At 40.9% G+C, this 14,417-nt stretch overlaps 1 non-coding gene across 1 annotated transcript; it reads left to right on the forward strand.

Moving 5' to 3' along the window:
• The first annotated feature begins 5,539 nt into the window (after positions 1-5,539).
• Positions 5,540-5,612, forward strand: TRNAV-AAC (transfer RNA valine (anticodon AAC)). Its single transcript has one exon. It is a non-coding gene; the product is annotated as a tRNA-Val (tRNA).
• The last annotated feature ends 8,805 nt before the right edge of the window (positions 5,613-14,417 follow it).

Here is a 14,417-nt window from a genome sequence, read left to right on the forward strand (position 1 = left end):
AGCTAGAGGGATATGTTGGGTCAAGAGAGACCGTTTTAAGATAGGAAATGAATAGCATATTTGAATGTTCATGAGAATAACACGATAGGAGCAAACTGAGAAGTTTCACACTTTCACTCTGACTTTAGCACGGATTTTTTTTTTTTAGATAATGGTAACGGGGGAGAGGGGGAATCTCCCTTCATGGGCAAATATTATACTGAAAGCCAGCTGGTAGTTAAAATTTAAAAAAAGGAAAATGTGTATTATGTTTAACTGTTATTATTTAGGCAATTAACATCATTTTCCACAGCTGTTAAGGGCAGTGCAAGAGGTAAGCAGACAGTCAGGTAGAGGACATAATCAGATAAAGTGCTTGAGGGCCACACGGAGACACAGTGTACTGGACCCTGAAAAAGGGAGAAGGAGAGAGATGCTCAAACGGACAGCCACCATCAGAGGCACACCCCACCCCCAAGTCCATCCCCACTCCCAGTTTGGTTTTCTTCACTAAAATTTCTATCTTAAGGGTTTATGTCACTTGTTCCAAAAAAAAGTTTTGCCTTTTTTTCTCCCACCCCCGTTAGAGGGGGAGCAAAGTGGGTATAAGTGTGACTACTGAGGATTAAGGAAATTAAGTCATCATTTGATCCAGATTTGATGTCACAGAGGCTATTTTCAAAGCTCAGCTGAGTGCAAAGGAAGGACAGCAAAATCTTTTTAATGGAAAAGCAACTTCTTCCTTGGCCCCTACAGGGATCGAACCCACAAAGTCGGCGTTACCACCAACACTTTAGCTAGCTGAGCTAAGCAGCCACCTGTGCAATGTTTCCTCCACATTCAGAATGCACAAAGATTGCTCCTTCCCGCTTCACTCATCCAAAGGATACTCTCTTTTACATAATCTTAACTATGACTAAATGACACTATGTTTTCAACCTTCTCTTTATGTTTTCTATTTCCCCTTTCCGCACTTCCGCAAGGAGAAAAAGAAACACAAAAACTCTACCTCCAGCAGGAATGAATTCGCTCCTTCTATAGACGTTCTGGAGCTCGTGGATTTCGTCCGGACAGAAACATTCACTAGAGACACCCCCAACACACACACCCCCATCCCCACCAAAGTATTTGGTTGATTTGTTCCCAGCTCAGGGCGTGAGGATTTCTTTCCAGATGGGAAGGAACCTCCTAGGCGGATCTGCCCTGCTGGCTCCTGTATCCCGGGGTGATGCCACTTCTCTGTGCTTCGTGAAAAAGTCCTGCGGGGTGAATCTCTGTTGGTCCATTTTGCGATTTTATTGTCATTAGCTGCTTAGGAGAACTGTATTACCTCGTTCTTCACCCTTCTGGCATCCCCGGTGCCCGCACAGCAGGGTGGTTGGCTCAATAAACTAAGTTCACAATTGGGAAAAGACGTATAGTAAATCATGTTTGCAATGATCAGGTCCTAGAAAAACAGAAGAAGTCTCTATAATTTGCTAAAAAGAAAATATATTCCGTTAATCGTTAACTGCAATTTTCTAACAGTGGAGTTAACAATGCTCAGATTATTTCGGACGTGTCAAGCTGCTCTCTCTTTCCCAGGCACCCTCCAGAACAAAAAGGGACTCTGGGGTGGAGAAGAAGCACAGACACCATCATATTCTGTGGACTGATCTGGGGGCAAATGCCATCTCTAAACTAGGCACAAAGTGTGTGGGTCAGGCATGCCAAGTGATGCTTAAGGCAGAGCCTGGAAAAAGGCAGCTCACTCCTACCTAAGCAGAAAACAAAAGGTCTGTTAGGGGAAAATGGATTCCAAAATGGGATTAAATCTCCAGGTATAGGGGTTTGGATTCCAACACATATTGAAAAGGAAGAGTAGAAGAAAGAAAAGTATATCAGTGTTTACATTCTCCTCCAGTAAATCAAATAAATGGAACAAGGAAACCGCAGGCATATTTCAAAGAATTAGGTGTTTGTCAGGCAAAATATAAGGATGTTTGATGCCCCATGGCTGGACAGTATAGAACCCAGTCTTGCAAACCACCTAAATCCCTATATATCTGGCCCTGTTGCTTGTCATTCCGGGGTCATAACCCTGCAGCTGCCGAGCCCCAAGTACTGACCTACGGGCTTCCAGAGTTCAGTCCTAAGAACCTTGAACACTGGCTCCTAAAGGATCATTTTCTTTCACTAGAGAGCATACACAGGAGAAATTGCCATGGGACAGTATTGAGGAGTTTCTTGAAATCAAATCCTCCCTTCCCCCATGCCAGTCTGCTTGTGTTTACAAAGGAACTGGGTACTTGAGGGAAGACTTTGACTATTATGAGTAAAGGAGTGTGGGTAATCTTAATACACAAATAGTATGAGTGAAAAAATCACACCATCACTGTGAAAATTTCCTGAAGGAAAAGGCTTTGAGATTATCCACGCTTTGAGATTATCTAGAAAAACTCTAGTATATCCTGTGCAGAGAAGTTACGACTGAAAGGAAGTTTCCTTGTAAATGCGGTTATCACATTTGCCCAATGCAGGAAAGGCCTTGCTTTGCAACCGGGTGGGAAATGTCTGTTTTTTGAAAGTTAGAACTGAACTCATTTTGTATCAGAGATCCTCCCTTCTAATCCCACCAATAAAAACCAAACCAAATCCGTTGTGGTCCAGGTGATTCTGACTCATAGTGACTCTATAGGGTGGAGTAGAACTGCTCCAGAGAGTTTCTAAGTGGAGCCTGGGGGATTTGGTTAGCAGCCTTAGCATTTAGCCACTTTGCCACCGGGTTTCCACCCAGCATCTGAGTGTATGTATTTTGATCAACCTACAAAAAACCTCACACCCTCTCTGAAGTCCTGGGCTTGAAAGCAAGACAGTGTGTCCCTAGAGACATTGACACCCAGGTGATTGCTCGACCCACAGGGCTTGCCAGCTGCTCTCATCTCCCCAATTGTCTTTGATTCCCTGGACTCCAAGTGGGTGGAGATGGGTGTCAACAGAATGAGGTGCCTCCCCCAGAAATCCCAGGCTGCAGGGGCAGTGGATCAGGCTCCCTTCAGAATCCAGAGAGAGGGATTTACTGCTTCATGCCAAGTGAAGATTTCAAATTCTAGAAGGAAAGAGCTCCTCTGAAGTGAGACACTAGGGACTTCAGGGTGAAGACCAATGTTATTAGGAGTCTCCATCAATTTTTTTCTTTTTGTCAAATATCTTGCTCATTTGGTCTAATTAACATGATGTCATTAATATTGTGAGAAGGATGTCTGGTGCATTATATACCAGAATGATGTCTGGTGTATTTAAAGTAGAGTAAGAAAATCAATAGTAACTGTAGCACAGTGCCATGAGGAGATTAGTAGCAGAAAAGGCCAGAGAGGAAATTGAGTGGGGAGCAGGGAGATTACGTAGCGCCTTGCAGGTCAGTATAAGAATTTTGACTTTTTCTTTCTGTTTTTATTTTATTTTTTTGAGTGCAGTAAGGAGCCTGTGCTGGATTTTAAGCATTGAATATAATAAGGAGTCCTTTTGGGGTTTTAAAAAGGTCCCCCTTAAGCATTCTGTAGAAAGCATCTTTTTAAAGTAAATGGAGAAAAACTCAAGACATATTAAGAAATGCTAATAATACTCCACATCCGAGAATATTACGGCTTGGGGAATGCTAGAAGGAATTAAAGTGTGGAGAAGTGGCCAAATTCCAGACACATTTTAAAGATAAAGCAATGAAAGTGTTCTGAGTGACTGGATCTGGGGAATAGAGCAAAAATGGAGTCAGTGAGGATCCCAAATTCTTAGTCCTAACCAGCTGGAGGAATAGAGCTGCAGCTAAGTTAGACAGGGATCAATATGGTTGGAACAGTTTCAGAGGATAGATATGAAACTCGGTTTGGGATATGTTAACTATAAAATGCTTATTGTAAGACTTCAAAGAGGAGATATCCATTAGGCTAGAGGTACACAATGGTACTCAGATGAAGACCATGGGAAATGTAAGTCATTAGACAATGAGCTTAGCCAGGGGCTTACAATAAATGGAGAAGAGAAGAGGCCTAAGGATTGAGCTCTGAGACATTCCAGTGTTTAGTCAGAAGCCAAAGAGGTCTTTGGATCAAAACAGGCAATGTCATGTTCCTCCATAAAACAGTCACTTCTTTCTTACTCACCACATTCAGATTAAAATCCAACCTCCCTACTGTGAAGGACCCTCCGTGATGTCCCTGTTTCTGCACCTATTATTCAACTTAGTTTCTCTTTTCTGCACACTCTGATTGAAACCTACAACTGCAGCTTCCCACACTCCACTTACTCTCTATTCCATATTCACCCAAGGCTTGAATTCCCCCTCCATTCAACTACTCTTCAACAACTTTACTTATTTTTTAAATCCAATAAAATATAGATTAGCCAACAATTAGTCCAGCAAGTTGTGATCAGTAGGACTCGGGATGATGCCTCTTTTTTGTGCTTCGGTGAGGAAACTCTGTGATTGGTATCCATCATTCTACTCAGTAAGTTTATTATTACTATATCACTGTGGGAACATTTGTCTTCATGATCAATTGAGGTGTCCCTTCCCTTTTTCTAGTTTGCCATTTCCCTAAGGACATCAGGTACTTCCAGTGACCACCATGGGATTGGGCTGCTCAATAGTTTCTTTAAAATAAATATTAAAGCAAATTTTTGAGAGAAGTTAACAAACTAACGTGTGTGTTAAATGCAATCTCTGTTTATCCTGCTGATCAGATCTCAAAAAAAATAGGCAGGCTTGAGATTGTGCTAATAAGAAAGAAGCATGCTTTTCCCCTCCTTACCCACAATATTTTCATCAGTTTGTGTTTTAGCTGCCACAGAAGGAGACATAATGTGACCTTTCTCAGAGGCTGAGAAATCTCTCCTGTCAAGAGTTTCGAATACTTCCGGGACAAGCACAGTTTCGCTGGCGAGCGCTCTCACCAAGACTCTGCCTTCGGAAAGTTTAATTTAGAACCTAGTAGTTAGAAAGCCGATTGTTTCCAACATCTTGGGGAAGGATTAAAAGGTATCGGACACTGAGTTTATCGGATATGAGTGAGAAAAAACTGAAGAGAAGTTCATTTGACGTCTAATAGATTCACTCGCCACAGAATTCACTTCCACAAAGTCCACACCACAGCCACGACACAGAACTGGGCACAGCCCGACACCATGCACTGTGGACCTCAATCACTCGCCCTACTACCGGGGCACAAAGTGCAGAAGCCCTACTGAGCTCAGATTGTTCGTACTAGTTCCTAAAAGTTCCAGTTGGGATACCTGGAGATGAAGATAATTACGCATTGCACCGCCAAAGAAATGAGCCTAGAACTTATCAAGAAAGTCATTGGAACTCGCCCGAGATTTTTCTACCTCGTGCCTGGAAAGGGATTGGGTCATTGGGAGTAGCGTGTGCTTGGCTATGATTTTTCTTGTTTTGATATTGTTGATTGTAAGAATCGGAAAGTGTGAGGGGAGAAAAATACTGTTCAGTCCTGAAGACACATCCTGATACAAAGGCACAAATTTCAGATTAAGCATCTTTCAAGCAAAAAGGTATCAACACAAAGAGGTTTCCGTAGTGTAGTGGTTATCACATTCGCCTAACACGCGAAAGGTCTCCGGTTCGAAACTGGGTGGAGACAGACTGGTCTTTCTTTTCGTGAATTCTGAATTTGCCCCAGAAGCTCTTCATCTGCATATGCTTACGTTTCAACCAACGCCATAAGCTTCACATTGCCTTTTCAATCCCAGACTTTAAATCACCAAAATAACATAGCCCACTTGCTTCCTTGTCTGCCCACAGCACCTTGGCAGGTCCGCGGTTTTCCATTCGGTTAGAATGTATTGTGCACCCACTGCAGTAGCTAGCCATAGGAGGAGGCGAGGTCCCCATCAGTTCTGGGCACAAGATTCAGAGTGAAAGGTCCTGAGACTGCAGTGTGGCTGCTGTATGCAAGAAGGATCAAGAAGCCAATTGTAACTGCAGCAGAGTGAGCAAGGTGGAGAGAGTAGTAGGAGCAAACAAATCCAGTGGACACTTGTTAGGTCTGTCAAAGCGTCAATGTAAGGAGAATTTTCTAAGAAGAGAAATGATAGTGTTTTATTGCGGAATAGGTAACAACAACAACCCAGGTCAGGGTATCACTGGGAGGTCTTCAAATTCTAAAAGAAGAGAAGTATTTTTATGCATGAGGGCTAGGGACCACAGATGAGATAGGTAAACCTGTTGTCAAGTTGATTCAGACTGATGGCGACCTATAGGACAGAGTAGAACTGTCCCATAGGATTTCCACGGAGAAGCCGGTGGATTCTAACTGCTGACCTTTTGGTTAGCAGCCAAGTTCTTTTCTTTTCTTTTTTGAATATTTTTATTGTGCTTTAAGTGAAAGTTTACAAATCAAGTCAGTCTCTCATACAAAACCTAATATGCACCTTGCTATATACTCCTAGGTGCTGTTCCAGTAATGAGACAGCACAATCTTTCTCTCCATCGTGTGTTTCCGTGTCCATTCAGCCAGCTTCTGTCCCCTTCAGCCTTTACATGTTCCCTCCAGACAGGAGCTGCACACATAGTCGCAGTGTCTACTTGATCCATGAAGCCCACTCCTCAGCAGTATCATTTTCTGTCTTATAGTCCAGTCCAATCCCTGTGTGAAGAATTGGCTTCAGGAATGGTTCCTGCCTAGGGCTAACAGAAGGCCTGGGGACCATGATCTCCATGGTCTTTTTGTTCTCAGTCAGACCGTTAAGTCTGGTCTTTTTAGAAGAATTTGAGGTCTGCATCTCACTGTTGTCCTTCAGGGATTCATTGTTGTGCTCCCTGTCTGGGCAGTCATCGGTTGTAGCCAGGCTCCATCTAGTTCTTCTCGTCTCAGGCTGATGTAGTTTGTGACTTATGTGGCCCATTCTGACTCCTGGGCTCATACTTACCTCCTGTCTCTGGTGTTCTTCATTCTCCTTTGCTCCACGTGGTTCAGACCAGTTGTTGCCTCTTAGACAGCTGCTTGCTAGCATTTGAGGCCCAAGACGCCACACTCCAAAATGGGATGAAGAATGTTTTCTTAATAGATTTTATTATGCCAATTGACCAAATGTCCCCTGAAACCATTGTCCCCAACCCCCCGCCCCTACTACGCTGGCCTTTGAAGCATGCGGTTTATTCAGGAAAGTTCTTTAGCAGCCAAGTTCTTAAAAACTTCACCACCCAGGCTCCCTGAGATACGTATAAGGTGTAAATAAACCTTCCATAATGTCAGTGAATGATCACAGATTTTGGGAGACAAATGGCGTGCATAAACATCATTTCAGGGAATATTCTCATCTTTCCCTTTCTGGAACATTCTTATCACTTGCTTATGCAAAAATCACAATTTTGTCATACATCAGTTACAAGGGATTTTTCTGAGATGAAAAATATTTTTATCATATGACTACATAGTCGTTCACTTAAGGTGGGGTTCACCTATTTTCAAAGCAGAAGAAAAAAAGGGATAAAGCACAAAGGGAAGTTTCAATTTATACGTGCGCCAGTGGGTCATGCCATTAACCCAGTTTTAAGGCGCTCTTTCACAAACAAGTCCTCTGATCATGAATCTCGCTGAGAATTCTTAATACCATTACACTAATGCTTTCTTTTCCATGGACCCCTGGTGGTGTAGTGGTTAAGAGTTCAGCTGCTAATTAAATGATCAGCAGTTTTAATCCACCAGCTGCTCCTTGGAAACCCCATCGGGTAGTTAGACTGTGTTCATAGGGTTGCTATAGGTCGGAATCGACTCAACAGCCATGGGTTTGAGTGCTTTTTGTTTTCTTTTCTTTTGCATGGATGTACTCTATGGATGTTTTCCTTCTGTACTTAAAACATCATATACAGATGCCCTCTTTTACCATGCCATAACTCATATTCTCTGCTTCTGTGATCGTCTGGTTGGGGGCACATATAAAGCAAGGCCAGATTTGAAGGAATAACTTGGCATTTTCAAAACACTAACTCAAGGTTTGAAACTAGGGTTCCCTACAAATTTGGTTTTCGTAGGCATATTAAGAAAAGGCGTATCAGGCATAGGAGGCACTGAATGAAGTTAAGTCGCTTTTTGGTGAATTTTTCTGATATGTTGTTGCATTTCTCCCTGCAGTGTTTACCTAGTCATAACAAGAAGTGTTAGCAATGGCACAGACAAATACTAAACAAAATCCTTAAAATTCAGCAATGTGCATGAGGTCTGATTCCTTGATGTGAAGTTGTCTACTTCAGATCTAGTCAGCTTCTGGCCACTGGGGCCTTTGGATAGAATCTTGAAGTTCCCAGAAGGACGGTGGGTCCAAAGAGATGTTCTTGGCTTTCTTAAATTGAGAAAAAAAGATCCAAGGTTTAATTTTTGGAGCTTGCTTGTACGTGGAATGGTGAGGAGAGCTAATTATGGTCCTTTTCATAAGTACAATATAGTCAAATACATCGAAATATTATGGTCAAACATTTTCAGGGAAAAGTAAAATTTACTTGCAAATGTCAAACTTAAAAATGGCTACAGATGACTTATAATACTTCTAAAAAGTGATGGACTTGATGGAAATGTATTATATAACTAATGTAAGGTTAAGTGAATTCAATTAAAAAATTCTTTAGATGAAAATACTGTTAATCATAATGATTAACGTAATTTCAAAGAGCTTTAGATACAACATATAATCATCTTGGGGCAGAATATTAAATACTTAGGATATACCAAGAATATACCAAGATTACTAAGGTTTTTTTTTTTTTTTTTTTTTTTTAACAACATCTGAATAGCAATAAAAAATTTTCCGGATAAATAATGTGAATTTCCCATTAAAACCCTTTCATGACATGTGGGCCAGAACCTGCCCACAAATATTTTTGAGATCTCAGGTTTCTTGGAAGGGTAATTTTCCCACTGAAAGTATTTGCTGTCCTCCAGTGGGGGCCTGATCAATGTTCAAAAGATGAAAGAAAAGGTCTTTGGTGAATATTCACTAAGGTAGGAGGCGTAGGTAGGAAGCAGTGTTACCAGGAAGTGTGACTGGGTCAAATTCTTGTCTCTTTCGGTTTTTGTACAGCTTGATAAGTTTAGATGGATGGATTTTATTTAGATTTTTTGACTAAAGCTGAAAATTAAAGAAAAAGTTGCTCAGAGCAAAGAAAACACAGGTACCAATAGGAACTCATTTTCCCAAAGTGGTTCCTGAAATTCTAAATTAGTGTATTAGGACAGATTTTAAAAGGCACTTGAAAGAGAGATTTATTTCCTAGTTACTTGGAATAGAAGGGAACTTGAGTCAGCTTTGTTATCAGAAGCAAAGAAGGAAGAGCCTTTGGCAATGAAACAGAGGGGGTAGGAATTGAAATTTAACCTTGCAATTCTTTATTCTGTTTAGGAATTTAGAGACAGTGTCTTGCAAGAAAGGAAAAACCAAAAAAACAAAACCTGTCTTTAAGGAGCTCAAATAAAAATCCAAATACAAATACAAACTTTTGCCTGCAAGAATCAAAACAAGAACCAAGAAAACTACACAAGGACCAAGCAAACAATAAAAATTGCAAGAACCCAAACAAGTCTACAGTACACGTCAAAAAACTTTGATGCAAGCAAGCAGAGTTCATTTTCATGAGGTTATTTAGGTTAAGCAGACTCTGAGAAATTATGGAGTTGGAGACTAGAGTCTGGGTGCTCAAATTCGTGGGTGTGTGAAAGATAATGCAACATCAAATCCCACTTGTGACACTGAATACATCAAAATGTAAAACTAACAAGAAATCTGTAAGGAGAGAAATGGTAGATTTTATTGTAGAATAGAAAACAACAACCCAGCTTGGGATAACACTGAGAAGGACTCCTGTGTTGCATTAGCACTGGGAGGTGCTTCAATCTCTGAAAGGGGAGGCAGAGTTTTATGCATGAGGACTGGGTGTTACACATGTGTTCCGTATGAGTCACAAGTAAACTTTTCACAAGGTCAGTTAATCATCAGATTTTCTGTAAGCAATGTGTGTACATAAACAACTTTCTATGGAACATTATGGTCATTACGTTCCTGAAACATTCTATTGCTTGTTTATTCATGAACTACAACTTTGTCATACATCAGTTGAAAGTGTTCTTTCTTAGAACAAAAGATATTCAGCATACAACGAATACGTAGTTGTTCACTCGAGGTAGAGGATGCACATATGCTGAAAGCAGAAGAAAAGGGGGTATAAGACAAAGGGAAGTTTGAATTCAAACCTGAGTCAGTCAGTCATGTCAAGCATCTCAGTTTTAATGTGTTCTTTCACAGGCCATTATTCATTCATTCATTCATTCATTGAAATGAAAAAAGTCTGTTCTGGCTTCTCTTTCATGCAGTGAATTGGGAACATGCATGTTCTTTTTTTTATTGAACTTGAGATGAAAGTTTACGGAACAAACCAGTTTCTCTTTAAACACTTAGTACACGTATTGTTCTATGACATTGGTTAACAATGCACGGCATGTCAACACTCTGCCTTCTCCACCTTGGGTTCCCTATTGCCAGCTTTCCTGTCTCATCCTGCCTTCTAGTCCTTGCCCCTGTGCGGTTGTGCCCCTTTAGTCTTGTTTTCTTTTCTGGGTCTGTCTGATCTTTGGCTGAAGGATGAACCTCAGGAGTGACTGTATTACTGAGCTGAAAGAGTTCCTGGGCATCGTACTCTCAGGGTTTCTTCTGTATCTGTCAGATCAGTAAGTCTGGTCTTTTTTGTGAGTTTCAATTTTATTCTACATTTTTCTCCAGTTCCGTACCAGACCCTCTTTTGTGATCCCTGTCAGAGCAGTCAGTGGTGGTAGCTGGGCATCATCTAGCTGTACTGGACTTATTCTGGTGGTAGATGTGGTCCATTGGTCCTTTGGACTAATCTATCCCTTGTACGCTTAGTTTTCTTCATTCTTCATTCTTCCTTGCTCCTGAAGGGGTGTGACCAGTGGAGTATCTTAGATGGCCGCTCAGAGGCTTTTAAGACCCCAGCTGCTACTCCCCAAAGTAGAATGTAGAACATTTTCTTTCTAAACTATGTTATGGCAATTGAGCTAGATGTTCCCCGAGACCATGGTTCCCACAGCCTTCAGCCCAGAAATTTGGTCCCTTATAGAGTCTGGTTGTGTGTGGAGCTTCCATGATCTTGTCACAGGTCATTTTTGAAGGCCACCTTTACTCTAATAAAATGAGGAGATGATGGGATTTAAGAGCTGAAGTAACTCCTTGTGACATATTTTTTATAAGTCCCTTTGCCTGTTCTGTGGAGAATATTTTTTACAGAGAAAAGAACAGATTCAAGGAGATCTGTTAAGTCCCTTTCCTCATGCTACATGTAAGAAATGCCAATGCCTTGAATATCACACCCCCCCAAAAGTCCAACTTTTTTGCTATTTTTGTTATTGAGTTTAACTATCCCAATAAGGTTTCCAAGGTGTGCTGCTGGGTTCAAACTGCCGAGCTTTTGTTTAGCAGCCATTGCTATTAACCACAGCTCCACCAGGGTTCTTGACGTGATGTAAAAACGTAGAGGACCTTAAATTTCTATAGGTGCCTGACCAGAAGTAGTGAGACTGAAGTAAGGTCCAGGGGCTAGAATCTAGTTTTATACAAAAGTTTGTTAAGGGGTAATAGTTAAAGCTGGAATCCATTTGGCATGGACATTTGTTAAAATCATTATGACTAGTTCCAGAAAGAAATGAGAGTACACACTGAAACTCATGGTTTATTGTTTCTTATACCTAGGGGAGGAATGGTCCATGAAGGGTACTTTATCTTAGCCAACAAAGAGGCCATGCTATAGGGAAATTGTGGTCTCACAAAGGAGCATATTGCAATTTCTGACAACCCATTCCAAGTCCCTAAGCCAAGACTGGATATTGTTGGGTTGTTCCCAAGGAAACATCCCCATAGTAACTAAATGGTACATAACCAACATAGAATCCTTAAACCAATCATGTATCCCCATATGTTATGTTTCCTGTCTTTGAAAATAGTGTAATTTTTCTTAATTTACCTCCTTCTGTAATACTATATTAGAGACTCTCTGATTGTGATTCCAGGTATTCTGCTAGTCTCTTGTGTCTTGTGCACACAGGCAAATCTCTCGTGGGAATGATCATCTTTGTCTTTGCTCAACAAAAATCTCTTTTGAATAAATTTGATTCTGGGGTCTTTTATCCCTATGCCAGACAAGATAGTGGCTGTCAAGTTAACGAGAAGTAGTCAGAGACTGGATATGTTTTAAGACAGAAAGAAGAGAAATTCCTGACAAAGTGGATCTGAGATATGAGAGAAAGAGTGAAATAAATGATGATTTCCAGGGTTGTTTGCCTGAAAGAGAGAAAGAATTGAGTTGCCATTAACTGAAATGGGGAAGACTGGATAGAGTAAGATTATTATAGAAAAACGTGGGTTCAGTTTTAGACATGCTAACTTTTAGATGCCTAGTATAAAACGTCCAAGTGGTAATGCCAAGGAATCATTTGTTTATACAAGACCTGAGGTTAATGGAGTGGTCCAGTCTGCAGATACACATTTGTGAGTTGTAGGCATAGACCAAAAACCAGTTTTAGTCAAGTGGTTAAGAGCTTGTCTGTTAGGCACAGGGTCACCAGTTCAAAGCCACCAGCCACTCCATGGGAGAAATTTGTGGCAGTCTGCTTCCGTAAAGATTATAACTTTGGAAACCCCATGGGGTAGTTGTACTGTGTGCAATAGGGTCTCTATGAGATGATGTAGGCATACAGATGATGTAAACCATGAGAATGGGTGAGATTACCAGGGAGTGAGTGTATGTAGAGAAAAGGTTCAAGGACCAATCTGTGAGATAATCTACTATAGAATAGGTGAGGAGAGGGGAAACAAACAAAAACTATTGAGAAGGATGAGCCAGTGAGGTAGAAAGAGAGTCAGGACATCAGTGTCTTGGAAGTGAAATTAAAAAAAAAAAAGTTTGAAGACTGTGAGTGTGTTCATTGACACTGAGAAGTTGTCTTACTTCCTTAGTGCTACTGTAACAGAAATACCACAGTTGTTTTCTTTAAGGAACAGAAGTTGATATTCTCACAGTTAAGGAGTGTGGATGTCCAAATTCAGGCCACAGCTCTAGGGGAATTCTCTCTCTCTCTGTTGGCCCTGGGGCAAGATCCTTGCCTTAGTTTCCATAGTCTGAGTTCCTGGGGTCCTTGTTGATCCTTAATGTGCTTCTGTCTTCCTCGGTTTGTACTTCCTTGTCTCAGTGCCTAATCTGTTCTTTTTGTATCTCAGAAGTGATTACATTTAAGACATACCTTACACTGATAATGGCTTCAGTAACATAACAAAGAAAACTGACTTCCAAAGGGGATCAAATCCCAGGTATAGAGGTTTGGATATCAACACAAATTTTGGGGGGACACAATTGAACCCATAACAAAAGTCAAGGAAGAGAAGGTCTTGAAAAAGTGAGAAGTCATTGGTGACCTTGAGGAGAAGTTTCCATGAAAACGTAGTGTCAAAAAAAACAGAATATAGTGGATTTCAAAACAACAGGAAAGAAACTGGAGATAGGAAATCTGGATAACCCTTTAGAGGAGATTTTGTTATAAAGCTATAGGGATATGTTGAGTCAAGTGAAACCTTTTTAAGATAGGAGACAAAGAACATGTGTGAATGTTCATGGGAATAACAGGATAGTTAAGAGAAAATCCAGAGGTTTCACACATTCACTCTGACTTTGGTACCTTTCTAGGTCCTAGAGAGCCAGAAAAAAAAAAAAAAAATCTGTCTTCACAGACAGAAATTATACTGGAAGTCAGCCAGTAGTTTAAAAAAAAAATGAAAATATGCGTTATATTTGACTGTCCTTATTTTAATAACTAGCAGCACCATGTTCAAGAGTAGGAAAGCGAAGTGTAAGGGATGAATAGACACTCAGGTAGAGGAGATAATCAGGTAGAGAAAGCGCTGTGTGACCACACGGAGACACAGTGAGCTGACCCTGAGGAAGGAATAAGGAGAATGAGATGCTCAAATGGACAGTGGCCGTCAGAAACACACCCCATCTCCAAGACCATCCAGACTCCTGGCTAGTTTTCTTCACTAAAATTTCTGTCTTAAGGCTTTAAGTCAGTTGTTCCAAAAAAAGCGTTTTTTCTTCCTCTTCCCTCCCCTCCGCCTCCCAAAGAAGGAGAACAAAGAAGCTTTAAGTGTCACTACTGAGGATTAAGGAGATAAAGACGACGTTTGATAAAGATTTGATGTCACAGAGGCTATTTTCAAAGTGGAATCAGGGGTGTAAAACGAGGACACCAAGATTATTTATTTTAATGAAAAAGCACGTCCCTTCAGTGGCCCGAACCCGCGACCCTAGCGTTATTAGCACCTCGCTCTTTTTTTTTTTTTTTCTAACCAACCGAGCTAACTGGCCACTACTGAGACAGCTCTCTTCATTTTTC

This window comes from Elephas maximus, chromosome 1 (genome assembly GCF_024166365.1).
Source record: "Elephas maximus indicus isolate mEleMax1 chromosome 1, mEleMax1 primary haplotype, whole genome shotgun sequence".
Lineage (NCBI taxonomy): Eukaryota > Metazoa > Chordata > Mammalia > Proboscidea > Elephantidae > Elephas > Elephas maximus.